This window comes from Neovison vison, chromosome 6, assembly GCF_020171115.1.
Source record: "Neovison vison isolate M4711 chromosome 6, ASM_NN_V1, whole genome shotgun sequence".
Lineage (NCBI taxonomy): Eukaryota > Metazoa > Chordata > Mammalia > Carnivora > Mustelidae > Neogale > Neogale vison.
The window spans coordinates 63020443-63048226 of record NC_058096.1 but is presented as its reverse complement, the minus strand read 5'-3'; the positions used below and the strand labels follow the sequence as shown (position 1 = coordinate 63048226).

Genomic DNA, 27784 nt, shown 5'->3' with positions numbered 1-27784 from the left:
ATTGGCCATTTAGTTAAAAAAAAAAAAGTGCAATATGTTTGGGGCGCCTGGGTGGCTCAGTGGGTTAAAGCCTCTGCCTTCGGCTCGGGTTGGGATCCCAGGGTCCTGGGATTGAGCCCCGCATCAGGCTCTCTGCTCAGCGGGGAGCCTACTTCCCTTCCTCTCTCTCTTCGCCTACGTGTGATCTCTGTCTGTCAAATAAATAAATAAAATCTAAAAAAAAAAAGTGCAATAAGTTTGTGTATATACACCAGTTGCTTTACGTGCAATAAAAGGAATGGGAAAAGGGAAAATGAAAGAATTGAGAGAACTCTACTGTAGTAGTCAGGATGTAGTAGAAGCAAATTGCAGTTTTCCTATTTAGGTTGTCCTTTTGGTCTGGAGAACCAGAGTTCTGGAGTAAAGTAGCAGATTCCCTTTTTAGTAAACACTTCCTGTTTGCTGCTGCAACACATCAATTGTATCTTCATCCTCCATCTCCAAGTACGCAGGAATGTCTGTTTCATTGATTGGCTGTTCATCCCATTGGCATCTGATTTGCCTCATTGACGAACCTCATTGATAAGCCTATTGTTCATAATAAGCTTTCATTAGTTCACTAAGTGCTGTGTGCCTCTTAATCTTAAATGGCACCACAGAACCATCCAGACACAACACCTTCAAATTAACATGATCCTTGCTCCCAAACTTGACTCCTTCCTTGGGCTTGTCATCTGCCGGGGTATGTGCCACATTATGCTTGGCTGCCACTTCATAAACAGGTCAGGCTCTCACCTGAACCAGCACACACAAGCAGCACCAGGAGCTCTATTGATCTGTCTTCCAAGATACTTCCTCTTTTCAGATTCCAGTCTGCTGTTAAATTCACTGAATGAGTCCTTCATTTATGACATTGTATCTTTTCTGGAATTTTCAATAGATTTGTTTAATATGTTTCTGCTAAAATCCCTCATCTCTTTACTCACATTGCCTACTTTTTCTGCTTCCTTCCTTACATTCCATGTAAAAAATTCCATACATTTTATTTAAAATATCTGATAATTCCAACATGTGGGCCATCTCTGGTTCTGCTTCTCTCCATATATTCTCTTTTGGACATGATTTACATATCTTATTTTTCAGGCAAATTTTATGGCACTAAGGGTATTTTGTGTAAGTAAACAATACAAACAATGGATGTAAATCATATTTATTTCTAGAAAAGATCTAGAACAGAGAGCTAAATAAGTCTGGTCTCTAGTTGAGATGTGTTTGGGATTTGTTGCAGCTTCAGTTTGACCACAGGCTTTAAATGTTTTGTAAGTGGAATTAAAATGAAACCCTGCAGACTCGGGGTCTGAGCCCTAGTGAGATCCATATATTTCTCTGCTTCTTTGCCCAGTGCTAGCTCTTTAAAACATGAAGATTTCTGCTTTTGTAGCACTTGCAGCTCTCCGGATTTCTAGGAAGTTTTCTTTGCTCTCTTCCAGCCCTACTAAGACTTTGTAAGCCCAGGAAGATCTTTCTCTTCCCAGAATGCCTCAAAGCGGTCCCTCTCAGAACGCTGTCTCCAGCTTTTAGAAGCTGAAATCTTGAGGTGAAATCAATCCCTCTCAATTCTCCTCCCCTGCCTTCTAGCCTGTGGAGAACTGCTCCTGAACAGTCAGTAAAGACCCAGGCAGTAGAATTGGTGAGTGAGTGCAGATTTATTCTGTGACTTCACTAGGAGTATCAGAATTCCAGTCTTTCTTGGCAGCCCACATACAGGCCTTAAAATAATGTTAAAGATTCTGCTGCCTTTTGGTCTATGGAGAAAGTTTTCCTTTCCTGCTACTCAGCCAAGGAAAGTAGCTTTGTGTGTCTTTTCTCCTATGAAGTAATCACTGGAATTTGGCATATTTAAAGAGTCTTTCAGTGTCGCTTTTCTCAGGGACTCAGGAAAATTAATTTAGTACCTCACATAATTTGTTTTGCTTGTTATGGTGAGAGTTACATTCTCTTTTAACTTCCTGCTTCATCGGAATAAAGAGATGCAGAAGAGCAGGCTGTCCTGAGTGAAGTTTTCAAATTCTAGGTCTGTTCTTTTTTTTTTTTTTTTTTAAGATTTTATTTATTTATTTGACAGACAGAGATTACAAGCAGGCAGAGAGGCAGGCAGAGAGAGAGGAAGGGAAGCAGGCTCCCCGCTGAGCAGAGAGCCCGACATGGGACTCTATCCCAGGAACCTGGGATCATGACCTGAGCCGAAGGCAGAGGCCTTAACCCACTGAGCCACCCAGGCGCCCCGTCTAGGTCTGTTCCTAATTTGTTCCTTTCTATATTCTTAAGCAAGTTGTTTTTTAATCTCATTTTTAAAATATTTTATTTATTTATTTGAGAGAGACAGAGTGAGAGAGAGAGACAGCATGAGGTAGGAGGGAGAAGGAGACTCCCCACTGAGCAGGGAGCCTGATGAGGGACTTGATGCCGGGACTCGAGGACCATGACCTGAGGCGAAGGCAGTTGCTTAATCAACTGAGCGACCCAGGGGCCAAGTTCTTTCTAACCTTCTGTTTCCTCACATGTAAAAAAAGGGTTAGTAATGATACCCAACTTGTAAATTTTTTGAGGATTACATGAGTTATATAAAGCACTTAGAGTGAAGCCTAAAACATAGTAAAAAGTTATATGAAATCTGTTTAATTTTTTAAAAATTTATAATAAAGTTTTCTTCAGAAAGTGTAGAATGTGTTCAAAAATCTCAGCAAGAGGGACGCCTGGGTGGCGCAGTTGGTTGGACGACTGCCTTTGGCTCAGGGCGTGATCCTGGAGTCCCGGGATCGAGTCCCACATCAGGCTCCCAGCTCCATGGGGAGTCTGCTTCGCTCTCTGACCTTCTCCTCGCTCATGCTCTCTCTCACTGTCTCTCTCAAATAAATAAATAAAATCTTTAAAAAAAAAAAAATCTCAGCAAGAGAGAGAATCAAAATAATTATCCCCCCACCACACATACACACACTTTGTAGATGGTGGAATTAAAAACCACTACCAATTATTAAAACAAAAGGTATTTCTATAAATAGAGTAGTGTTTAATCAACCCAAATAACACTTTCAAAGTTACTGGTGAGGTAGGTGCTTCATTGGTGGAATTAGGCACTTAGTTGAGTGGGGGAGAAAATATGCTGTTACGTAAATTAAAACAATTGAAGGGGTAATCAGCCCCTCTGGCACTGAGATATACACTCTCATTTCTGGTCTGTATACCCCCTGGAGTTGACGAAATATCCTACAGGGCAATGCACAGTTGATTCTCTTACCTTTCTTTATGTCATTCCTCAAGCAGCACTGGCCAACTGTGCCTTATTCTCAGCTCCTAAGATTGTCTAAAAATGAAAGAAGCTGCAGAAACCAGATGGAACATCTTTTTTAGTCTCCAGTTTTTCTCTCTTCTTAATCTCTCTCTTTAAAGTTTTTCCCTCTTCAGAATCTCTCTTACATTTTATTACCATTGTGGTATCTTCCAGTAATTGTCCTGTTTTCCCTTCTCCCTTCTTCTCACATACTTCAGGTCAAAATAACAATAAGTAATAATAATAATAGTAGTAGTAAGTTATATAGATTAAGAAGATGAATGAGTGCATGGTATGCTTCAATAAGTGTATTTTTTTTAAGATTTTATTTGTTTATTTGATAGAGAGAGATCACAAGTAGGCAGAGAAGCAGGCAGAGAAAGAGGAGGAAGTAGGCTCCCTGCTGAGCAGAGAGCCCTATGCAGGGCTGGATCCCAGGACCCTGGAATCATGACCTGAGCTAAAGGCAGAGGCTTTAACCCACTGAGCCACCCAGGTGCACCCAGTAAGTGTATCTTTTATATTAACAATTATTCAAAAACTCCAAAATTGTGGGAAAAAATTAGAAGTGGGAAAGGGTCTTTAAAAATTAAAAAAAAAGAACAAACAAACAAACAAAAACAAGCAAACAAACAAAAAACAGAATCATCTAAGTCAGGTCTAGCCTGTCAAAATTGCAGTCTGGAAGAACTGTGACTCTAATCCACAACTATATTTTCTTGGGTTTTCTCAGGCTATCCGGGGTCTCTCCAATTACTAAGAATGTGGTCAGCAGCAAGGTTAACGTGTTTCCTACCATTAGGAGTACTGAAATACTCCATTTCTCTCAGCTTCATTCTCCTCTAACACCCCCAAATGATATACAACTCTGTCTAGCACTCTCCATCTCTCTCTCTCTTTCTCTCTTTCTCTCTCTCTCTCACACACACACATTCGCACACCCCACTGAAAATAATACATCTATTCTGATGCACTTTCAGATTCTGTGACTGCTGGTTCAGGGAAGTATTTTTACATAAGGGGCTCTTCCAGTATAAACAACAACTTATGCAGAAGTCTGGCTCCATTCCTAATGAATTTGCTGAGAAACAACAGTTTTCAGGATATAGTAGGCACATTTTCTGAAGAAAGAACTGAAAGTGGGCAACCTGTACTCCCTCCCATCTTCTCCTGTGCACTCTGCTAGGCAAGCAACCAATATCGGTCGCAAGGTCTGCTCCACCTACCCCGCTGATGGATTGTTTTCTCTTTGCCTTGTTTTCAAGGTTGATACTCTCTGAGCCAAACAGATAGTCAGCTGCGGAGGACAGGGGCACAACTCTTAAATCCTGTAGATAATTGCCAAAGGCAGCTGAGTTCAGGAGCCCCACCTGTTAATGAGCAGCCAATTATTTCTATGCTTATAAATCACCTTTTAAACAAACACTAATAAACTTTGGCTACTGGTTACCATGGTAACTGACTATTCACAAAGGAGAAGGAGACTGCTGACATATGAACAATGGGTCATTGGTCCAGTATGTCCTGGGACTGCCATTTGTATTCCTTCACATGAAACTGTTACATCTTAGAGCAACTTAAAATCACATGATTAAGGAGGCATAGGACATGATGAAATGCCTGTTTTTCCTGTATAGCCCAGAGAGTGTAGAATGTGTCCAACTTCCCACAAGCTATGGGGACAAGCTGCCCTAACTTGTTAAGTGGCAGTTCCTATGTATAGCCATACAGCTGGTCTACTTAGGCCACCTGCTGTCAGATATTTTATTCCCCAAAGCTTCCTAGGCTGCTGGGTTCTACTAGTCTGAAGAGGTTTTCCTAATATATTCAGTTTACTGTTGCAGATGGGTAAGACTATAGGCTACTTGTGAGATGCTCAGTAATATTTAGTGAGATGCAAGGAGTGGTTTCAGATGAAAAAGAACATATTTTTGCTCCCAGCAAATGGATGGCACTTTCTCTCTTCTTTTAAAAGCACAGTGAGAAGGCAACCACCCGTGACCCAAAACTCTTTTTATAGTAGAGAAAGAAAACCACCTTCTGCCTTGAACTGGCTTTCTAAACTAGATATAGGGAAGCTCACCACAAGTGGTATGGGGTATGAAATGACAGCTCAAAGAACCTGATGGTTTCAGGGCATTAGTGAATAGTGACCTAATCAAGCAATAGAGCAACGTGATTATAATCATTTTGCCATGACTGACCCAGAAATGGCTTTTTACCCTGATTTCTGAAAGAAAACGAGTTTTCAATAAAAAATTGAATTGCTCATACTATAGAGAAGTTCCTTACCCTTCAGCAGGTGTTCAAATTGATACCTCTAACCTCCCAGCTGCCTGCTCTAGGGCAAAGAGCATGAGCTTTAGATTAGAATTTATTAGTATCACTACCATTTATGTGCCTCCCTCAGCTGGAGGATCTAGGAAATGGATGTAGCTCTCCACAAATATATTATTCCTTCTAATTTGGGTTCTCTGCATCCTATATGCTATGGAGGGTAGGGGGTTCAGAAGCTGCATGAGATTTATTTTATATATCTGTAAATTTTATATATATGTAACTAAATGTATGTATGTGTTATGTTGGAGTTATGCATTTGCCACTATTAGGAAATTCGCCTTCTCCTGCCATTGTTACTGTCTGTGAAGGATCATCTGCTTCATGTTTGGCTACTAGTTGTTCTTCCAATCTCTTATGCTTGCTGGACCGAATATTCTGATGAAAATTTAGAGTCTCTACAAAAGGGTGAAGATAAAATCAAGTCCTGGATAGTATATTACAGAGGGTTGTTCACCAAATGAAATATGCTGGTATGAGTAGGGTGACTAATTGAATAAAAATCTAGTGGAAGAAAAAATGTAGGGCTGATGAGAGGTCAAAAAAGAATCAGTTATGTTGAAAACATTGTCAAAATTTAAACAGTGCTTAGATGAGAAAGCAATCAACCATGTAGATTGTAGGGAAAAGTTTATGAAGGAACTTATGGCCATTTGGTCTTGCTCTAGCAGATTGGTGGCAAGGTTGGCAAGGTGAAGGAGTAATTTGTAAGTGTATGCATGAATGATTTAGTAAGAACCAAGTCATTTGAAATGTCAAGGAAAAGCAGGCTAATAGTCCATGCAGATAGGAATGTAACACAACCCAACGCCCCCACCCCAATCCTTCTCTTCATTTGGAATACTCAAGTGGAAAGAGTGGAAATGAAAAAAGGATTCCAACCCTACTTGTTCTTCTGAATAGCTGTGAGCCAATGGGCAAGTTGTTTTGGGGTCTTAGTTTTCATACCCTTTTCTGTATACTTTGTAAGAGTATATGAGTTCATACTAATATAATTAATGTGTAAATCTATGAAAGGTGAACATTTCTCAATAAAATATCCATTTGAAAGACAATAATATTGCTAATGATAACAATGACCCCTCCAGTCATTTGGCAATGGGCTAATATCCTCAGAATTGTTGAGAAAAGAAGATATTCTGTGAACTACATAGAGAAACTAAAATGAGATGCTCTAGATAAAACTATAAAGTGCAAAAGGAAGGAAGAGTGGGAAATTTTTAAAAAGAGATAAATAGATGTTAACAGGATAGAAAGAAGAATTAGAAGAGTCAGATGTACAGTGGCGGAATTACTTCTGGGTAGAGATTCTAGAAACCTGGTTCTAAGCCTGGTTCTGTCGTTAGCTCAGTGATCTCAATCAAGTTGCTGAATCTCTCAGACCAGAATTTCTCATCCACTAACAAAAATATCTTTTATCAAATAAAATTGAAAGTGGTACTTCAGTGTCTAAAAGCAGTGTGAAGTATTGTTTCTTTTGTTGAAAACTTTCTTGGCATTCTTTTGCCCCCATTCCTCACTGTGGCCTTGGATCATCTGTTTAAAAATCAAAAATTTTGAGGATCATACTCTGAAAACCAGGAAAGTGGATGACATCTGATGGGTTACTTTTGAGATTAAAACAATCCTAGAAATGTTTGAAATCCTGAGAAGGGAATCGATATAGATGTTAAAAGATCAACTGGAAAACGTAGCTGGTTGTTGACCAAGTTTATTGTTGACTGACGGGTGTGCCAACAAACACCTAGAAACAGTATTCACCATAAAAGAAAGATGAGTTCATGAGGAAGGAATTTTCTCCAAAGCAATATTTAAGTAAGAAACATATAAGTGTACAGTTGACTCTTGAACAATATGGGCTTGAACTGTACAGATACACTTATGCACAATTTTTTTTATAAATACAGTATAGTGCTGTAAATGTATTTTTTTCTTGTGATTTTAATAACATTTTTTCTTTAGCTTACTGTAAGAATACAGTATATAATATACATAACATAAAAATATGTCTTAATTGACTGTTTATGTTATTGGTAAGGATTTTGTTCAACAGTAGTCTATTAGTTAAGTTTTGGGGGAGTCAAAATTATAGACAGATGTTCAACTGTCTGGGGGATGCCCCTAACACCAGTGTTGTTCAAGGATCAACTATAGTAGGAAGAGGAGCCATGAAAATACTCCTGAAAATAACTTGGATCAGCAGACTGAACTCTGCATATTCATTATCAACACAGTCTGATAAAATTTGTGACTCAGAAGGGTGAAATGACCCAACGCGTCCCAACAAAATGTTGGTAGGGATACTATCTCTGCCAGTTCATGCTCACTCAAGCTTCTTTGTCCCATTCTTTCCCTCCTTTGCCTAATAATTTATTGAACTTCTCAAAGGGAAATATTGAATGCGGTGGTCCATTCCTAGCAAGAGGAAGTTGGACAGACATCTAACCAGGTCATTCAGACTTTTGCATCCATGAGTAAAGGAGGATTTGGAGGATGTGTGGGGAAGGAGCTACCTGTCTTTTCAATAAAGTCATCATTTTTTTCCAAAAGAATTTTGCAAAATGCTAATCAACAGTGCTTTATACAAAAAGTTCACCCAACTCTTGTCTGAATTTCCGAATAGGATCATTACCATTTGGGGCTTTTAAAGCTAGTGGGAAATTCTGAACATTTTCACCTTTTTTATTCAAGGCCGAGATTTCAATTTCCAATTTTGAATTCACCCAGTGGTCTATACACTTCCAGATGGGCTACAGAGTTGAGAGAAGAAATGAAGAAATAGTGCTTTGGATGGGAAAAACACATTCATATGATAGTCCTCTGACAGCTCTCATCTATATATTGTTGATGCAGTAACAAGTCCATGAAACTAGATGTTAAAATATATGTATTTTTAATCTTGAGAAGTATTTTAAACATTCTGAATTTTAAAAGTCTGCTCAAATATTTCAAGTTTCTGTAACACCCAGTTTTGTTGGTTTTCAGATCAGATGCTTTCACTAAGGATTAAAAATCAGATATTTGGCTGAAATCTCACTTGTTAGGCCTCGTGATCTTAGAAAGTCAGGTTATTTTATGGCTAACAGGGGCAAATGATGAGTAAAAGGAACTGCCATTCTCTCTCTTTATTGAGGTATAATTGACATACAATATTACACAAGTTTCAGGTATACAACATAGTGATCCTACATTTGTATACATTGTGAGATCATCACCACAGTAAGTCTAGTTACCATCTGTTACCATACAAAGTTAATACAATATTTATTGGCTATATTCCTCATGCTGTTCATAGCATTTCCATGACTTACTGATTTTATAATTGGCAGTTTGTACTTCACCCATTTCACCTTCCTCCATCCCTTCCTTCTGGCAACCACCAATCTGTTCTCTGTATTTATGAATCTGGGTTTTATTTTGTTTGTTTTGTTTTTTTGCACTCCACATACAAGTGAAATCATGCAGTCTTTTGTCTTTCTCTCTTTGAATTATTTTACTTAGTGTAGTACCCTCTAGGTCCATCTCTAGGTCATAAGTGTCAAGATTTCACTTTTTTTTTTTTATGACTGAGTAGGATAGATAGATAGACAGACAGATAGATCTCACCAGCATTTTCTCTATCCATTTATTCACTGGTAGACACTTAGGTTATTTCCTTATCTTAGCTATGGCAAATAATGTTGCAGTTAACATAGGGGCACATATACCTTTTCAAATTAGTGTTTTCATTTTCTTCACATAGATACCCAGGAGTGGAATTGTTGGATCATATAGTAGTTCTATTTTCATTTTTTTTTAGGAAATTCCATATTGTTTTCCATAGTGGCTCTACTAGTTTAGAATCCTACCAATAGTGCATAAAGTTTCCCTTTTTTCCCACATCCTCAAAAACACTTATTTCTTCTCCTTTTTTTTTTTGATAATAGCCATTCTGATAGGTTTAAAGTGATATTTAATTGTAGTTTAGATTTACTCTTTTGACTAGTGATTTGTAATGACCAGTGACGTTGAGCATCTTTTCATTTGCCTGTCATAGTATGTTTTCTTTGGAAAGAAATGTCTATTTATATCCTCTGGCCATTTTTAATTGAAAAAAATTTTTTACTGTTATTGAGTTGTATTAGTTTTCTTACATATTTTGGATATTAACTCCTTACTGGAATATGATTTGCAGATATCTTCTTTAATCCAGAAGGTTGCCATTTCATTTTGTTGATGGATTCCTTCACTGTGCCAAAGCTTTTTACTTTGATGTAGTCTCATTTTTTTTTTTTTTTTAATTTTGCTTTTGTGGCCCTAGCCTTTGGAGTCAGATGCAAAAACAAGACAAACAAACAAAAAAACAAAACTAAACAAAAAAAATCATTAACACTGATGTTAAGGAGCTTAGCATCTACTTTTTTTTTTTTTGAGGAGCTTTATGGTTTCAGATTTTACATTCAAGTCTTTGATCCATTCTGAATTAATCAATCAATTAATTAATTAATTTGGCACAGACTCACTCTTCCACATGTGGCTGTTCAGGTTTTCCAACACCATTTATTGAAGAGACTGTCCTTTCCCTATTGTATGTTCTTACTTCCTCTGTCATAAATTAATTGACCATATATGCATGAGCTTATTTCTGGGCCTCCTATTTTGTTTCTTGACGTCTGTTTTTATGCCAATACCATACTGTTTTGATTACTATAGCTTTGTAGTATAGTTTGAAATCAGGTAATACACTATCTCTGGCTTTGTTCTTCTTTCTCAGAATTGTTTTGGCTATTTGAGGTCTTTTGTGATTCCATATAAATATTACAATTACTTGTTCTAATTCTCTGAAAAATATCATTGGGATTTTGATAAAAATTTCATTGAATCTATGGATTGCTTTGGGTGCTGTGGACATTTTAACAATATTCTTTGAATCCATGAACACAGAAAATCTTTACATTTATTTGTGTGTCTTCTTCAATTTCTTTAATCAATATCATAATTTTCAGTGTACAAGTCTTTCACCCCCTTAGCTAAATTTATCCTAGGTATTCTTTCTGATGCAACTGTAAATGGGATTGGTTTATCTCTATTTCTGATAGTTTGTTATTAGTGTATAGAAATAACAACCAATTTTTATATATCAGTTTGGTATCCTGCCACTTCATGAGTTAATTTATTAGTTCTGACAGTTTTTTGGTGGAGTGTTTATGGTTTTCTTTATAGCATCATGTAATCTATAAATAGTGACAGATTTACTTCTTTCTTTCTAATTTTTATCCTTTTTTTTTCTTTTTCTTGCCTAATTGTTGTGGCTAGGACTTCCAATACTATGTAGAGTAAAAGTGACAAGAGTGGGTATCACTGTCTTCTTCCTGATCTTATAGAAAAAGATTTATCTTTCTACCATTAACTGATTACTCCATTGACCCAACTGTTGGTCAGTAATATATTCTTTAATCTCCACATATTTGTAGTTTTTCCAGTTTCCTTCTTGTAATTGTTTCCTTATTTTAAATCAGTGTGTTTGGAAAAGGTGCTTGATATTATTTCAAACTTCTTGAATTTCTTGAGATTTATTTTATGACCTAACTGGTGATCTATCTTGGAGAATGTTGTATGTGCATCTAAGACTGTGTGTTCTGCTTTTGGATGGAATGTCTAATATACATCTTATTTAATTTATTGGGTCTAATGTGTTGCTTAAAGCCAATGTTTTCTTCTTGATTTTCTGTTTGGATGATCTGTCCATTGATATAAGTGGGGTGTTTAAGTCCCCTACTGTTATATTGCTGTCAACAACTTTTTTTTTTTTTTAAAGATTTTATTTACTTATTTGACAGAGAGAGATCACAAGTAGGCAGAGAGGCAGGCAGAGAGAAAGGAAGGGAAGCAGGCTCACTGCTGAACAGAGAGCCCGATGCGGGACTCGATCCCAGGACCCTGAGATCATGACCTGAGCCGAAGGCAGCGGCCCAACCCACTATATATTTTTAAATATTTTGGTGCTCTTATATTGGGTGCATATATATTTATATATGTTATATATTCTTGCTGAATTGACTCCTTTATCACTATGTAGTGCTGCTCTTTGTCTTTTATTATGGTCTTTGTTTTAAAATCTGTTTTATTGGTTGTGAGTATAGCTCTACAAACTTTTATTTATTTATTTTTCCCATTTGTATGACTGTCTTTTTTCATCCCTTCACTTTCAGTATGTGTGTGTCCTTACTTTCAAAGTGAGTCTCTTATCGTAGACAGTATATAGATGTATTTTTTTTGTTTTGTTTTTAATCCATTTAGCCACTCTTTTGACTGTGAAACTTAGTCCATTTGTATATAAACTAATTATTGATAGGTATGTGTTTATTGCCATTTTGTTAATTGTTTGATGGCTGTTTTTATAGTTCTTATAGTTCCTCTTTGTTCCTTTGTTATTAGATAAACTTCCCATTTTCCCTTTGTGTATTTGCTCTAAGTGTTTACTTTGGGTTACCATGAGGTTTATATAGATCATCCTATTATAAAATAATCTATTTTCAGTTGATAGCAACTTAAATTGGAACACATTACAAAACTACATTTTTAGTCCCCATTTTATATTTTGATATCATATTTTGCATCTTTTTTATTTTATGTATCCCTTAACTGTTTTATTTTTAGTTAATTGTGCTACTTCTCTATTTTAATCTTTATTGTAGCTTTATAATTAATTAATCCACCACTTTTACTACATATTTACCTTTTCTAGTGAGATGTTTACTTTTGGATGTTTTTCTTCTTATTAACTAGTGACCTTTTATTTCAGTTTAAAAAAATACCTTTCTTTCTTTCTTTCTTTCTTTATTTATTTATTTATTTTAAGGCCAGTTTAGTAGGGATGAACTCCTTTGGATTTTGCTTGTCTGAAAAACTGTTTATCTCTCCTTCAATTCTGAATGATAACCTTGCTGAATAAATAGTCTTCACTGGAAATTGTTTTGTTTGCTTGTTCTGTGTTTTTCTTTCAGCATTTCAAATATGTCATGGTACTCTAGTATGGCCTGCAGAATTTCTGCTGATAAATGTGCTCATAGCCCTGTAGGGTTTTCCTCATATGTATCAATCTGTCTTTCTCTTATACTTTTTATAATTCTGTTTTTATCCTTAACTTTTGATGTCTTAATTATTGTGTCTTGATGTGGATCTCTTTGGGTGATCTTATTTGGAGCTCTCTGGGCTTCATGGACCTGGATATTTGTTTCCTTCCTTAGGTTTGGGAAGTTTTTAGTCATGATTTTATCAAATAGTTTTCTGCCCCTTTCTCTATCTCTTCTCCTTCTGAGACCCTTATGTTGAGAATGTTTTTCCACTTGATGTTGTCCCATAGATCCCTTGTGTAAACTTCTTTTAAAAAGATTCTTCTTTCTTTTTGCTGCTCTTTTTGGGGGAATTTTATTGCTTTGTCTTCCAGCCTGCTGATCTATTCTTCCACTTCACCCTGTCTGGTTTTGAATACCTCAAGTGTATTTTTTAGTTCAGTCATTTTATTCTTTGGCTCTGTACTTATATTTGGTGCTTTATAGTTTCTATCTCTTTGTTGAAGTTGTCACTGTGTATTCTTCTCCTGAGTTTGGTGAGCATCCTTATGACCATCACTCTGAATTTTTATCAGATAAGATTACCTTTCTCCAAATCATTAAGGTATTTTTCTGAGGTTTTTCCTTTTTTTTTTTTCATTTGAAACATATTTCTTCATTTTCTAATTTTGCTTGGCTCTCTGTGGTTGTTTCTATATATTACAATGGCTAGCTACATCTCTCAGTCTTGGAGAAGGGGCTTTGTGAAGGTGATGAAATATTCAATCTTGCCCTAGCTCTTTGTTTTCTCTCAAAACTGATTATCCCATTCCGTGAATTGCCTCTTTGTTTTTTTAACTGTTTCCTTTGCTGTGCAGAAGCTTTTGATTTTGATGAAGTCCCAGAAGTTTATTTTCGCTTTTGTTTCCTTTGCCTTTGGAGACGTATCTTGAAAGAAGTTGCTGTGGCTGATATCAAAGAGATTACTGCCTATGTTCTCCTCTAAGATTCTGATGGATTCCTGTCTCACGTTGAGGTCTTTTATCCATTTTGAGTTGATCTTTGTGTACGGTGTAAGAGAATGGTCGAGTTTCATTCTTCTACATATAGCTGTCCAGTTTTCCCAGCACCATTTATTGAAGAGACTGTCTTTTTTCCACTGTATATTTTTTCCTGTTTTGTCAAAGATTAATTGACCATAGAGTTGAGGGTCCATATCAGGGCTCTCTACTCTGTTCCACTGGTCCATGTGTCTGTTTTTATGCCAGTACCATGCTGTCTTGGTGATCACAGCTTTGTAATAAAGCTTGAAATCAGGTAAGGTGATGCCGCCAGCTTTATTTTTGTTTTTCAACATTTCCTTAGCGATTCGGGGTCAGTACAGACAAAAGGTTGATATCCAGGATCTATAATGAACTCCTCAAACTCAACCCACACGAAACAGACAAACACATCAAAAAATGGGCAGAAGATATGAACAGACACTTCTCCAAACAAGACATACAAATGGCTATCAGACACATGAAGAAATGCTCATCATCATTAGCCCTCAGGGAGATTCAAATTAAAACCACATTGAGATATCACCTTACACCAGTTAGAATGGCCAAAATTAACAAAACAGGAAACAACATGTGTTGGAGAGGATGTGGAGAAAGGGGAACCCTCTTACACTGTTGGTGGGAATGCAAGTTGGTGCAGCCTCTTTAGAGAACAGTGTGGAGATTCCTCAAGAAATTAAAAATAGAGCTTCCCTACGACCCTGCAATTGCACTCCTAGGTATTTACCCCAAAGATACAGATGTCGTGAAAAGAAGGGCCATCTGTACCCCAATGTTTATAGCAGCAATGGCCACAGTCGCCAAACTATGGAAAGAACCAAGATGCCCTTCAACGGATGAATGGATAAGGAAGATGTGGTCCATATACACTATGGAGTATTATGCCTCCATCAGAAAGGATGAATACCCAACTTTTGTAGCAACATGGATGGGACTGGAAGAGATTATGCTGAGTGAAATAGTCAAGCAGAGAGAGTCAATTATCATATGGTTTCACTTATTTGTGGAGCATAACCAATAGCATGGAGGAAAAGGGGCATTAGAGAGGAGTAGGGAATTTGGGTAAATTGGAAGGGGAGGTGAACCATGAGAGACTATGGACTCTGAAAAACAGTCTGAGGGGTTTGAAGTGGCGAGGGGGTGGGAGGTTGGGGTACCAGGTGGTGGGTATTATAGAGGGCACGGCTTGCATGGAACACTGGGTGTGGTGAAAAAATAATGAATACTGTTTTTCTGAAAATAAATAAATTGGAAAAAAAAAAAAAAACTGTGATTATCCAAACAGACTGCTTTATTCTTGATATATTACCATTGTTGAGAGTGTGCCAACACCTATCAGTATTCCAAAGGCGGTGGAATACTGCCTAGTTTTGGCTAGCACCTAGTTTTGGCTAATTAGAAGCTTGCCCCTGAAGCAGCAGTTTTAAAAATATGGAAATATATACCATCTTGTGGACTGCAATCATAATCCCTGCTGGTTCCCAGACCAGAAGATCTATAGGTGCTCTTTGGACAAAAGTTGCAAAAATCAAGACTCCAAATGAGTATATAAGCTACTTTCTGAGAGGTTTTCTGGAGCAATAGCAAGATCACAGTTGTGTGCAAGGATGGTGTCTCCTGCTTACATTCCCTAGAAGCTTCTCCTTAGCCTCTGGATGTGTGGGGACTCTGAAATCTGTCCCCTAGCTTGAAGCTCCAGGATAACTAAGTAGGTTTGTTTGTGTCCCCACCCCCCCACAGGAAGACTGGTTTTTGTTTCAGTCTGTTTTCTTTGTAGTCCCCTGGGGGTAGTAGCCTGCTAAGAACTATTTTCTTGATTGTTACATTTCCATGGAGCTCAGGAATCTCAGCCCCCTTGACCACTAAGGTGAAGTGATCAAAGACTGTCCCCTGTGTGAATTGCATGCGTCCATTGGCTTTGTCAGGTAGAAGCAGAATTTGTTGTGGGGGGAGAGGACTTGCTTGCTGGCTTCAGAAAGGCAATTGGGGGGAAAAATGTCTTGACTGGGGGTACCCACAGGTGTGAGGAGTACAGTACGTTTGCCATCTTTAGAACAAGAGCGGGAAAATGCCATGACTGCTCATGTTCTCCAGCCCCAACCAGGGAGTTGAGGGAATACTGCAACCACCATATACCTGTTTAAGCAAGGCTGCAGCAGAGAGCCAGAACTACTTCCTTCCTTCTGTCTTTGCTAGGGGGCAGGAGGGTACTCATCAGAGCTCTTGTGTGCTAGTTGGGTGGGTGGAGAGTTTAAACATGGTCTCCACCAGTGCCTTCATCTCTAGGGAATTTCAACTATCCCCTGCTTCTCTAGCATATGCTTTTAGATTAGCAAATGAACTTCCTTCATATATAGTCCAGGTACTCTTAAAACTGCTGCCCTCCCACCCCCCCACACACACCCAGCTGCTCTGGGCCCTGAGACAAGTGGGAGCATATACCAGCTATTGAAAAGGGGAATGACAGCTTTCTATAGTACTTTGGGTCCCTTTGGCATCAGCCCCATTGGTTTTTTAAGCCAGACATAGAGGAGTTTTTCTCCATAGTGCAGATACTACAGGTTGGGTAATTGATGTGAGATACACACCCCTTGCTCCTCCAGGAAAAGTGTCAGACTGGTAGGATATCTTCCCATTACACATCACTATGCCAGGTAAGGGGTTTTTAGCAAGACTGTGTCTCTGCCTCTCCTACCCATCTTTTATTGTTTTTGTTTGTTTGTTTGTTTGTTAATTTATTGTTGGGAAGAAGCTGTTCATTTGTTTTCAGAGGGAAATGATACATATGCAACTGTAGACTTGGTAGTCCATGGGAGGAGGTGAGTTTAGGATCTTCCTACACTCCTGTCTTGGGGGTCTCTAAAACTGTCATTCTACTATGTTTTAGCTCTTGTCTAAGCAGTTGAAGACCTCACTTCTAGTCCTTCCTCTTTTTCTCCTGTCTTCCCCTGCCCCCCTTTTTTGGTCTGTCTCTAACTTTCCTAATTCTCTCTATAAATGTGTTTATGTGAGTATGCATATGTCTCTGTGTGCATGTGAATGGTATGAAGAGGAATGGGGGAAGAAAAAAAAATATGTATTAGGTTTAGCAATTTGGGGAGAAAATAGAAGGAAATATTTAAGTAATTTTTTTCATTATTTCAAGTCCTTTTTATGGAGAGAACTGAGCCAGACTCTAAAATGAATACTTAATTTGGACAAACAAGTTATATTGTACTTCACTGATGTAGAAAGAAAATGAAGTATTTAGTATAAGTAGAGTGTGGGCAAAAAATCTATGTGAAGCGGGCACCTGGGTGGCTCAGTGGGTTAAGCCGCTGCCTTCGGCTCAGGTCATGATCTCAGGGTCCTGGGATCGAGTCCCGCATCGGGCTCTCTGCTCAGCGGGGAGCCTGCTTCCCTCTCTCTCTCTCTCTGCCTGCCTCTCCATCTACTTGTGATTTCTCTCTGTCAAATAAATAAATAAAATCTTAAAAAAAAAAATCTATGTGAAGCTACAGAGGAAGTGTGGCTCTATGATTGTATATGTTGTCCTCTAACATCTTCACTCTTCCTATTTGGTTGCTAGCAGGTGTCAGTGCAAGTCCTCTGTTACTTGACTCCTGTGACACTCTCTAGAGCTCCTACTAATCGTTTTCTTCTAGACATACTAAACAGCTTGCAGTATCAACCGAGTGGTCTAATATGTGGCTCTCTTCCCACTCTTTCCTATTCTCAATTAAAAGAAATGTATTTAACTTTGGCATCCTTTTAACCATAGAATTTTCCTTGAAATTATTGACCTTATTCCAGAATCTTGAGAACACTTTTGTGTCTGCAGTCTTCCTCCTGCAAATGTCTATCCTAATATCTTGAATTTCTGGGATGCTAATGTGCTAGTTTGCATGATATTCCCTGTTCTACTGAACCATGGAGGTACAGTATCTGTAATTCTTCCTTGTATTCCCAGTATCGGACAAATTACCTGGTACCTAGAAGTTACTTATATACATATATTATATAATATTATAGTAACATCACTTAATATATCATCTATATTGTATATAATATTATTGTAATACCTATTAATTAATATATATTATATTATAACTAGGATATAATTATATAATAATTAAAACACAATATATGTTATATAATATATATAGTAAATTATAGCAATATACCTATGTATACTACACATACATACAAAATATCATGAGAAATCTCATTCTTGCAAGAGGCTCAGAGCTTCTAGTTACTTGCCAATTATTTGCATTCTAGTTTGATATGCTGGATTTTACGATTGGTTTGCTATGAATGCTACTTCTGGAAGAACAAAGCTGGGAGTGTAGAGAACATTATAGGAGATCAGAACCTGTGGCTGGGTTACTGAGTCTAGAGGGTGAAGGAATGGCAGTAAAGACCATTGATCACATCCTGCCTTTGCTGAGTTGGTGTCAAAGAATGAAGCAAGCCTGGAGTTCTGCAAGGGGGCTGACAGCGGGTTGAAAAGCCTGGGGCTGATTAAAGCAGTGTCAAGAAAATGAAGTTGTGGTGACATTCATGGTTTGAAAACATTAACATTAACTTTACAGAACTGTTTTCCTAAGGCCTTGGGCACATTCTAATTTGAACCAGCAACAATATCTGCTTGGCTCCAAACTGTTGGGCATCTGCTAATGTTTCTAACCACTTTAATCATTTTGGGGGCTCTGCTTTAGAACCTCTCCAAATCTCCTCCTTCTCACTAAAGTCTCAAGTCTTCAAAGTCTATGCCAATTTTAATAAAGGTCTAAAAGGATTACCTTATGTTCCCAATTTAGTATTTCTGTTTAATATTCCATTCTTTGTCTCACTTAATATATCAAAATGCGGAGTTGGAATCCTTGATTTCTGTGAGCCAATGACTTACAGAACAAAAATTTGAAATTCAATCTCAGGTCACACATAAGCAGAAAGTAATTTGTGTGTCTGCCTTACCAACTACAGTATGATGTTCTTGAGGACAAGGACTTCATCTTTTCTAAAAAATTTCCCTGGTACTTTGTATAGTACCTATCTCCTTTTTTTGTTTCCTTGTCAAACATGAATATTTAGAGTGAGTTTAGTATTTTCATTTTCAAACAGTCCTAATTAAGAGTGCTTGGTAACTGAAAACCAAGTAAGAAATTAAAAAGAGAAATACAAAATGTTTTAAGCATCTATAGTGGATCATTTTTAAAGCTATGACTCCCTTTTTTATGGCCCAGTGTGAGACATGGGGTAAATGGTGAGGTTAAAAGAGAGAGAGAGAGAGTCCTAAAAAAAGATAAAGGAATGCAAAGAAGGGAAATTTGGGGAATAGGGACTAAACTGAATATGGATCAGAAGAGTAGGGAAGCTGAAAAAGTGAAAACAAAAGCAGAGGGCAAAGACAAAGATGTTACATGCTAAAACAGAACAAACACTGTGTGTGTGTGTGACCCTCTCCCCCAAATTCCCCAGTGATCAAGCTCTGTCGTATTTCAGCCTGGCAAGGTCTGCACATATAGCGGAGTTTAAATGATCTTGCAAAATCTGCCATTTCAGACATAGCTGAACTAGATGGCTGGCCCTTCTATGTCTTGTCCTCAAAGGTCTCATTCATACATTCTAAAATTGTAGCCTTCTCTAAATAATCTATTTTTAGTCTTACAGGAATAGATGTGATAGTTCAGATATTCCCCAAAAGCAAATCTTCAGGCTAGTGAACAGATCATTAACTGAAGCATCACCCACTTAAGATGAGGCCTGAAATTTTAGGTTGTCTCTGATGACTTTAACCAAATAGCTATAAATGGCTGAGAAATATCACACAGGGAGATAGCAGAAGATTTCAATAGATCTTGAGAAGTTATAGGTAATATTTCTTTAGAATAAGACTTAGCAAGAAATGTAGGTACCAGTGGATGTGGTCTATTTCATGTAGGTTATCAAATTTGTGGGCATAGACCAGCATTGCTTCTGGGAAGGAAAAAAAAAAAAAAAAACCTGGTCTCCAGCCTCTGCATCCCCAAAAGTACTCATTAAAGTTAGGTCCTTATTATACTTTCTAAGTATTTAAGAGGAATTAAAATAAAATGCAATGTGATCCCTACATAGTACAGGTATAATTCTTACACTAATTACTCTGAAGGGTAACATTTTTGCTCAGTTGGTCTAAATGAAATTAAGCTATTTCTACAAGTTTTTTGGAGCACTCACCATTACCAAGCACCATACACATCATACATTGAAAGGCATTCAAACTCCTATCCTTAAGGAGTTTATGATGCAGTGATACTAATTTATAATCTATTCCAATGAAATAGGCAGAAATGTTTGCAAAGAAATCTGATGTGTTTGACAACTGTACTACCGAGTCATTTCAAGTGCTTTCTAGGAGGTTAAAGTAGTGGACAGGAATAGATGGTATTTGAACTGGGTTTTGATTAAAGAGTAAGAATTCGTTGCTTAAAGAAAAGTTGGAGTGACAAAAGTTGGGGGAGGGGGGAGGGATAGTCTACTTAAGAAAACACATCAAGCAAAAGAACACACACTTATATATAAACAAATACACACTTGTGCACACACTTATGTGTCTTGGAAGTCAGCATATTTCAATCAGGTTCTGAACTGAGTATTATGAAGAAATGCTTTCTGGTACTAGCCTTGCTAGGATCCATTGTATGACCTTGAGCCAGACTTTTAAAGTCTCTGGATCTTAGTTATTCCATTTGTAAAATGCAAAGGCTAGATTCTATGATGGCTGGAGCTCCATCCAGTGAAAAAAACTAGGAAATAGAGTTAAAACCTGTTTGATCTGAAACTCACAATTTAGGAGACACAAGCATGGTTTATGAAAAGTGACCCAAGCCAGCTGATTTCTAAATTTCATATAAGGGAAAACATTTTTGACTCTCATTAGTAGGAAAGATAATTGCAAATTTAATATTTCTCCATTCCATATTTCTTTATTATTCGGTAGCACATATATCTTGGGATATAAATGTAACATTTTTCCTTAAAAATTAAGGACACTCCCCCCCAGTCCTCTCCCCACCACCAAACTTCAGATAAGAAAAGGCACTGCTAAGACCTAGGACACTGACATATAGTACATTATAACACTCTGTCTGGCTCTGCCTAGGCAAGTGGAGATGATAAAGAATCAGTGCTGTGCACAGCTTCGAGTTCCAGGTGACAGCGAGAATTGAATGGCTGGAAATACAGTGGGGATGTACCAAATCTTCTGCTCATATCTAAATATCTGTAGGATTTGCATTTGTCAAATATGAAAACTTGAGCTCAGAAACTACATATAATACCAAAGATAGCACTAGACATATTATCCTTCCTCTGCAAACATCTCCAAGATTTGGAGCTCAAGGTTTCATCTTCAGTTCTCTGGTACTTCATTTGCCCCATCTGGAAGCAACGTGAGCACTGCTAAGAAACAAACTTGAAATTTAAACTATGCTAATTACATTGTTAGGTTTTAGATGAATTAATAATGAGTTAATGAATAAAAATTAACTTGTTAGTAAGTCACCAACTGTCCAGTTTTTTTTTTCATATATTTGTGGTGAACGTATTTTTGCACATGTGCCTCTGTGTATGTGGAGGGGGGTGTGTATAATATTCCATATCTTTTCAAATGAGATTTAAAGTACTTCTTCGAGAAAAAAATAAGAATTTATAGTGCTGCTTACCTAAGGTAATTCTATTCATTTGTAAAATGCTTGGATACAATCAGAACCTCAAACTGTATTTACAAACTGGAATAGCTTATAAAATGGTAGTTTAGGGACTGGATTCCATTTCAGTTGTTTACTAGAAAAACACATTAAACAGGTGTTTAAGCTGCTCTCTTCTTAAAGGGCCATCATCTGCTAATGATTAAGTTATGGCCTATGATGTTAAAATTTCTCTTGGAAACATGGAAGTCCTGTTATACACATAGTAATCATCTCTCTATTCATCTGTTGATGAATCTCTCTACTCATCTGTTGAATTCGTGACAGTCCCAGTGGAACTTTAGATAAGACAGAAAAGCACGGTTGGAAAAGAGACCACCCCTCTCCTTCAATGAGTTTATCATTCTATCGCAATACATAGGAATGTCCTAAGTTTTCTCTGCCCTGGGTTCTCATTGTCCTTTGATATTGATCCAGACCACTTAGTGATGAATACAGGCAGCGCTCTCTTTCTATTTAAAGACCTTGGGTATCTATTATTGTTTCTATGTTTATTATCTAAATACCTGACATTTATGACATCTTTCTTCCAAAGAGCTCTCTGGAGTGCAATAGGTGCCAAGTAAAGACAAATGAACCCTGAAGCACTTTGTGCTCTACAGATGAAGGGGGATTCACTCTGGATCTGCTGCTTTCCAGGAATAGCTTCTCTTGCTTCTTGTTTTCTTACTCCAGCATGGCAAGCCCTACCCATGGTGCAATTCTCAGACTCTGCTCTTCTTTATCTTCATTAACTCTTTCAAACACACCCACACCCATCCACCCCTCCCCTCCCACACACTTCAACTCTCATCTTTATCCTGATGTCTCCCCAATCTGTATTTCACTACTGGATCCTTTCTTAAAACCCTGCTTCATATTTATAACTATCTTTTGTAAATTTCTTCTTTAATATTTAAACAAATCTAACACACCCAGCATAGAACTCATTATTTATTTATCATTAGAAAAACTATCCTATAACTTTATTTGATATTCCAAATGCATCTTGAAATGTACAAAATTTTAAAAAATGGCCTGACCCCAGTTAGAAATAGACCAATCTATTTGTTGTTCTTTCTGTAATAAAGAAATGTAGAAGAAGCTCAAGGGTAGAGGATTATGATGAACAAACAAGTGTAGTGAGCATACCTTGGGATATTTTGAACTCTAAGAGTTTGAATATGAGATCTAGTGAGAACTCATTAAAAAAAAACTAGGGTTACATTAGATGGAAATTTAGGATAATCAACCTTTAGTAAGGAATGTTCACTTTAGCCCAGGTGTTACCTATATTTTGGATTTTTTTTATGTGTATCACAATTTTAGAGAGTGGATATTAGAGAATAACTAATGCTATTTTATTTATGAATAATTATAATATAAGCATGAATACTGAAAGGATCATATGGGGTTTTTTTGGAATTTTTTTCTTTCTTAATTATGCACATCTGGGAAATTCATACCAATCGAGCTAATGCAGCCAAATCCATTAACAAGTATAGTCCCTCCAGTAAGTGCTACTAACTGAATGGCAGTGCTTCTGCTTAGAGGCAATTAGTTCCTCACCCTCCCCCATACCCAGTATACTACACTCTGCTTTTTTCACCTCCCTGAACTTTAGCAATGATAACCCCATTCTCCAGACACCCAGAGGGGATTCACAGGACTCATTGTGGATACCTTCCTCTTACCCATTTCATGTGCTCAGTTAGTCAGTGATTCCTTTTGACTCTTCCTTTATATCCCTGACATTTATCCTTCTCTCCTCTCACTGTAAGGTCAGTACCTTTCAAGCCTGAGTCACAGACATAGTATCCTAATTGGGTCCTCTGCTTTACACAACTATTATACTGATGGCCACTTTCAAAACCTTGCCCAAGAAAATAAGACACGCCTTGTGTGCTGATGTATTAAGTTTAGATTTCTCCCATCCTGTCTTTTAAGACTTTATAATTCATCTCCTTTCTCCTCATCCAAATGACTTTCATACTACTCTCCAGCAGGGGTCCTTTCTGGTCAGGGACAATTTCTTCCTTGCTATATTTCTTTGCTCCAGGATGCTGGCTCCTAACTCAACATTTATCCCTCTGGGTTGCCCTTGTGAACTTTATTCCGCACTCATTTCCAACTGTTAACATCCCAAACAACCTTATGGACCCAGTCCTCATGTATTACCTCCTCAGGTGAATTCTTTTTTAGGATACAACTCTGTTGCCACCTCAGAAAACCTTCCCTCCAGTGTGGATTAGGTGGCCTGCTTTATGGGAAACAGTACCATGTAAGCATTTGTCCAGTTCATACTTATTGTCATTGTCTAACTATTGGTAATCTCTTTTCAGAGCTAAGAGCCAGGGTTTTCCCCTGTGCTTCTTTGTGATCTCAGTGCCTAGTATCTTGACTGACATGTAAAAAGTTGAAGTGAACGCCATGTTTGAATTTCTTTGCATTTAAAGCAGTTTTTCTCAAAATTTCAAACTTGATTGCTTGCTGTTTTTGAATCTTTCACCAATCTATTTGTTGATCTTCTTTTCCTAACAAGGTTGAATTTTTTTTTTTTTTTATTACTGAGCAACCTTATAAAAGAGCCCATAGTGAATGGTTCCCATAGATCTTTCAGGATACCTTTCAGAAGTAAGTATTTCAGAATACTTACACAGAACTGATCATTAAATTCTTGTTATCTAATTAAGTAATCAAACTATTAATAATATCATAAACCAAAAATATCATAAGTCAAATTAGTAGGAATGGAAAGAAGTTGCAGACCATCATTTAGTATTGTTTCTTAACAACAAGGTGGTCATATTTGTCCCAAGAAAAATAATTTTACTCTTTTACTACATACATCAAAATAGGTACCAAAATTAGACTGTCTCACATTAGCTGATTAATAAAAATTATCTATTTTAAGAAATAATAGATCATATTACAAGTTTCTTTTCACTTATTATCTTCCTCTCCATCACCCCTGTTGTCTTGTACTCCCTCTTGTTCACTTAGTGCTTTCAGATCTACATCTTCACACCTGCTTATCATTTTCTCTATCTTCCTACTTCCCCAAACTGTCTAGTCCTTATATCCAAGCTAGATATTTTCTACATCAAAGCTCTAACTATAACCTATTTTTCCTGAAACAGCGAGTATTTCTCGTATCAGCTCATTCTCATTGCTTCCAAATATCACAAAAGGCTTCTAAAGCCACTTACCAACGGGATTCTAGCCTAAGATCAATACTCTGGCATGCTTTCTTACAAGAGAAAAAGAGAACACCACTAAAGAAAAGGACTCACTCTAATTTTGATTTTGCTACTGGAAAAAAAGTCTGTTTAAGAAGTTTGACTGATAAATTGTTGTTGGATATGGGTATTGGAAATATTTACCAAGTATACTGGATGTAGTCAATGTTTTCAAATTGTCTATATTTGTTTCTATTTGTGTGTGTGTGTGTGTGTGTGTAATTTTACTGGCATTTCTTTATTTCTGACCAATATCTATCATCTGTATAAGAACTTTTTTTAACAGGTACAATATATTGAGTTGATAGTCTAAGCTAAGTTTTCTTCTTGTGTGAGGGGATATTATGATTTAATGGGTTAAGATGATGTAAATTCTCTTTTTACTTTAAATTTTAGGTCTTTTAAGTTACTTTCATAGTTGTTGATTCAAAGGCTCATATCTTTGTCAGTAAAAAACAAGAATTACTAAAGGACTCTCCCATTTGAAAACAAACAAAAATCCTTCTCTATTGCTACTTATTTCTACTGAATAGAAATTTACTGGAGGTTTAGGACACCTCCTTGTATAACATTCACATCCCTTCAAAAGTTAGAATTTACCACTCACACACAAGAATAAATAATTTTAATTGGCTTTTTTATCTGCCAAGAGAAAATGAGAATATCCATTAAGAATGGAGATGGCTTTGGGGACACCTGGATGGCTGAGTCAGTTAAGCATCTGCTTTCAGCTCAGGTCACAGTAAATAAATAAGTAAGTAAGTAAGTACATAGATAAGTCTTAATAGAAATAAATAAATAAAATCTTAAAAAAAAATAAAAGCTTGGAGATGACTTTGGAGAATAGGATATTGGGTGAGTAGCCAGAGAGCTGTGATACACTATCTGAAGGAAGAAGAAAGTGCTCCAGGTGGTTGGAGGGTGAGCAATTCCTCCAGGTCTTCTGCTGACACAAGAGACACTCTGGCATCTCTGAAAATCATCTCAAACCTTGCTATGGTTCTAGACCCCCAAGGTGGAACAGACCGAAAATCTATTCAAACACGTAATTGGGGATTGGTCTTTGCCTTATTATCTATTTGTTCAATTGACCTACCTACTTCTTGTTTTTGTTTGTTTGTTTGTTTGTTTGTTTCTTACTTGCCTGTTTCTTACTTGTTTAACGTAGCTATGGACTGTTCTGTTGCTGTATAGATATAGCCTTAGAAAAATGGGCATGTCTAAACTACAGTCCAGCCAAACGTGTAAATGTTTCATCTGTGGCATAAAGGATTAATATCCTGATAGTATTAGGCAGACAGCATGGTACAATAGAAAGAGGACTGTTTTGAGAGTTGTACTCTCTGTATACTGTCGGTGATCTGAAATAACTATAAGCTCTAGGCTTCCATGTTTCAGCTGTAAAATGGAGGGACTGAACAAGAAGATCTTCGTGGTCTTTGCCAGCTTTAGTAGTATGCAATTCTTTTAACTACATATGTTTCCTGATTTTCCTCTGATTTCTTTAATTAATTAATGAGAGCTTAATGGGTTGGAATCAAAGTGTTTTTCTGACAAGTGGGGTGATAACACTTGCATTGTTTATCTCAAAGTGTTACAGTGAAGATAAAATATAAAGTTATGCGTGTCACTAAGCATTATGAACTGCAAAATCCCATACTTGTGCATAACCAATTATTATTGTATATTTCTATTTCTATTTCTATTATAAAAGACCTATGATACTTCAGTGTGCAACCAGCAGAGGGAGACAAGTTCAGATTATATTTCTTCTTCGAACATAGAAGCAGTTAATTGCTGTATGCACATGTGTTTTTAAAAATTAAAATGAGGTTCATATTATTAGCAAATATATCACTAACTCAATGCTCTATTTGTATATTAAAGTTACAGAAACAAATGAGAGAAAGAAAACATGAGAAAAAATTGGTGGTGGGGGAGAAACGTTTGATTTCTGGGCTTACTTTATTACAGGATTCAGAGATAGCTCTCCTACGAAGCATGTCGTATTCTTCTGACAACTTCCTAAGCATGTCCATCTGGAGGTACAGACTATTTGAGTTCCAATTTAGGAACCAGTTCAGAATTCTAAAAGTAGAATTTCCAAATTTCCTCTGAAACTAGTTTCTTAACTCAACTTTCTCATTTTACCAGCCTGGACTTGAAGGAGGAAAAATACACACACACACACACACACACACACACACACACACACACACACACGGGTGGGTGTGGGGGAGAGAATGAAATCTTCTGTATCCAATTAGTTGACAAGTCCTATCAGTGCCTCTCTGAAATGCCTCCAGAAGTCTTCACTCCTTTTTTCCTTACACTGTGCTTGTCCTGTGACCTGCTTTTATTATCTCTTGCCTTTTTTATTTCAGAAAGGTTATAACTGGTCTTCCCTGAGTTTGACTTGCCCGAGTCCATCTCCCACTCCATTGCCAGTTAGTTATCTTCTTAAAACACAAGTCTGATGATGTCTCTTGCTTGAAGCCTTTCTTTAATGGCTTCCTTTTGCATATAGAATAAAGACAAACTCATTAACCTGCCTGCAAAGACCCTCACTGACCCCAACTTACAAAAATCAGTCATTTTCCATTCTAACTTTTTCCATCTCTACCTCCATATCCTTTCCTACAACTTACCTTCTCCACTAACATAAAGTCGCTGAAGGAAGGTCTTCATCGTTACGAGAAAGCAATAATGTATATAATGAATGATGCTCATTCCCTTTTTCTTCTGTCTCCCAACAGCTTTATTAGCCTTCTAACTAGTTTCTCCACTTCATCTTCCTTCTAACCTCTAATTTCTCAGTGCCAGAATTATCTCCCTAAGATGCCCATATCTCATCTCACTCCTTCACAATTTAAAGTAGCCTTCCAAATAGGAGATGAAGGGTGTCGTGTGATTCTTCATTCAGGGATTCAGGATTCTCCATTACGTAGGTTTTCTCTTCAGCCTTTACTCTCTCCTTCTTGCTGCTAGGCAGACAAGTCTTCCTCCAGGTCCATTCTTTGTTTCAGGATGGTTCTCTTGGCCATCTTTTGCATCCCTTGCATAAGGTGATGCCTTCGTCCAGTCTCCTCTT

The 27784-nt window shown here is 37.2% G+C and overlaps 1 pseudogene; it reads right to left on the bottom strand.

The window, feature by feature from the left end:
- Positions 1-420: 420 nt before the first annotated feature.
- On the bottom strand, positions 421-27381 carry LOC122910064 (annotated as a pseudogene).
- Between the last annotated feature and the right edge of the window lie 403 nt (positions 27382-27784).